The 2,976-nt window shown below is 36.8% G+C and overlaps 1 pseudogene; it reads left to right on the plus strand.

Annotated features, from left to right (window-relative positions):
• LOC113053818 (dynein heavy chain 7, axonemal-like) overlaps window positions 1-2,680 on the plus strand; it is a 46,635-nt pseudogene extending 43,955 nt beyond the window's left edge.
• The last annotated feature ends 296 nt before the right edge of the window (window positions 2,681-2,976 follow it).

A 2,976-nucleotide genomic window follows, 5' to 3' on the forward strand; every position in this document is an offset into this window, starting at 1 on the left:
TGATTAATTCAAAGCCTTCAAATCGATCGTTTTCCAGTGAGTTGTTGGGATACTCAAACGCACATTCATACATAAAGCAGTTGAAGTAGAAAGCATTCTAGAGTGCATTGCGGGCCATGGGAAAATCACATGAAATGCAACTGACTTAGACTGTCTCATTCAGTGAGCTAAGATTACAACACTGCTTCTGTACTCTTCTTTTCAATAAAACAAGGAACTTTGAGCTTCTATTTGGCCTTCAAGTTATGCCTTTAGAATTAGTTGTGATCACTGATGTTAGGTTTTTTGTTTTTGGTTTTTAATATCAGTATCATCTGTGCCACGTGGCATGTGGATGGCATGCCTACAGTGTTTTGGATGTCCGGTTTCTTTTTCACTCAGGTCTACCTCACTGGAAGCCCCAAAATACACCATGCCCATTGACCTGCTCAGCTTTGACTGAAGTCATGGAGGACAAGGAATACAAAAAAGGATGTTGAGAAAGACAAAGAGGGAGTCTTGACAAGCATAGATTGTAGAATATATGGGAAGGAAATGGGTAACACTCACAGTTTCATTAACCCCTCGCCGCGGCTGAGTGCCATCAATCAGAGTCAACATTACAGTGCTCTGACATCAGAGCCCTGCTGTTCTTCCATCAGTATGAGCATCTCTCCAGAGGAAACCCATCTCTCTGATGCCATCACACACTCCATGAGGCTGTTTATGTGTGTCTTTGACATTAACAGACACTTTGTTGTGTCTACTTCATTTTTATAGTTATAGTTATACTATATAAATTTGTTTTGCAGATCATAATGTCTTACATTTTAAAACTTAAGTCAAACTGCACTCCCAGCTAAACTTTAACCAGCGACATTCATTTAAACCTGTGTCCTTGTGAAGAGACATCGCATCAGTCACCACAACACAGTGTTTGGCCTAAAGTATTTTTTATACAAGAAGTATTTTTTTCTCATTTTACAACAACGTGCAAAAAGGGATGATAATGCCAAAGAAAGAAAAGAAAAAAGTATTGATTCAAATGAGAAAACTTTCTGGTTCCTCTCTTAAGTCTTCAGATTAGTCAAGCTATTAAAGCATGAGATGCTTGTTTGTCATCAAGTGCTAAAAGACATCTCAGAATAAAATTCTACTGGATCAACTGGAAGCATTTAAAGTCAACATGAACAGTATTTCCAACTCAAAATGTAACATTTCGGTGTGAAACCGGATGTAAAAAAAAAAAAAAATGACTATGAAAATTGTAGAGTCACACTGAAGGCATTAAGGGCTTGACCAAGATGGAGAGTGATTGGGTGCTGCACCAGATGACCTGGCCTCCACAGTCACCGGACCTGAACCCAATCGAAATGGTTTAGGGGTGAGCTGGACCGCAGACAGAAGGCAAAATGGTTTAGGGGTGAGCTGGACCGCAGACAGAAGGCAAAATGGTTTAGGGGTGAGCTGGACCGCAGACAGAAGGCAAAATGGTTTAGGGGTGAGCTGGACCGCAGACAGAAGGCAAAATGGTTTAGGGGTGAGCTGGACCGCAGACAGAAGGCGCAAGGGCCAACAAGTGCTAAGCATCTCTCGGGGAACTCCTTCAAGACTGTTGGAAGACCATTTCAGGGGACTACCTCTTGAAGCTCATCAAGAGAATGCCAAGAGTTTGCAAAGCAGTAATCAAAGCAAAAGGTGGTTACTTTGAAGAACCTACAATATGACATATTTTCAGTTGTTTCACATTTTTTTATGTATATATTTAAAAAAGTGGCTATAAAAGTGAAATAACTGATCATAAATATAGGAGTCTGATAAAAATCCTAATTTTAGATGAAAATTTCAAATGGCACTTAGAGCTTTTGCATCTGAACTCTTCAAATATATAAACAGTAAGGGGATGGAATTCTAGTTATTTCTATGTACAACATGAATATCATAACAGGTGAGATTTTCAAATAGATTGTTAAATATTCTTAAAAGAACAGAAAGAGAAAACAAAGATTTATATTAACCCTGCCCTCTTCTGTATAGTGCACATTGCCACAATAAATAATGCATTCACTCCTGTTTAATATTCAGGCATTTCAGGACAACGCATTACCAAAATAACTTTTTGACAAGAGCTGAACTTAATTAAACATGCATTCAGTACTTACGGTAAAACTTTGAAATGCAATTTTTTTCAAAGGCCATTTTTAATTTCAGCTTAAAGTATTTCATCTAAGACACTGAAAATAAAAGCATGCATAAGTCTTATTAAAACCACCAAGTTTTAATGTACCTGTTTGTTTTGGAGGAGGTATATTAAGTGCTTCAAATAAAGGTGTTCGGGGGCTTTGAATTTATTTTTGTCGGACTTCTTTGTTTTAAAGTAAGGAAAATGGGTTAGTTTATCAACGAGGGCAAACTGAATGTTGATTAAGCAACATATCCTTGGTGACTCTGCAACTTTGTTTTTTAGATCTTAACAAAACTTCTGCTTCTCTCATTCTCTGTTAGAAATGTTGAAACAACTAACTGCATCCTATTCATATTTGTGTAGTATTCTCATCTAGAAATCATACTGTCTGCAGATCTGGCTGAAGTCCATGAAGAAGCAGGACACTATGAGCGTCAGTGCTACATTTCTCCTGACTACGAAACCAGTGAGAGACCACTGGAAACTCCACCAACTGCGTCATTGCAATTACCCTGAATTCAGACGTGCCTCTGGAGAACTGGATCCATTGTGGCATGGCTTTTATTGTGTCACCTTATAGATGTGCTTCTCTGCCTGTGACTAAATTTCTTAGATTTAGAAATACCATCAAAATAGCATCTGTCTAAAAATAAAAATGATACAATTTAATAAATTAATAAAAGGTTTCCTATCTTCTGAAATTAATATATATATATATATATATATATATATATATATATATATATATAATAGCAATAATAAATATATAAAATTAATAGATGTATAGAATTAATAAGCTGAAACTCTCAAAG

The sequence above is a fragment of the Carassius auratus genome, chromosome 34 (assembly GCF_003368295.1).
Source record: "Carassius auratus strain Wakin chromosome 34, ASM336829v1, whole genome shotgun sequence".
NCBI lineage: Eukaryota > Metazoa > Chordata > Actinopteri > Cypriniformes > Cyprinidae > Carassius > Carassius auratus.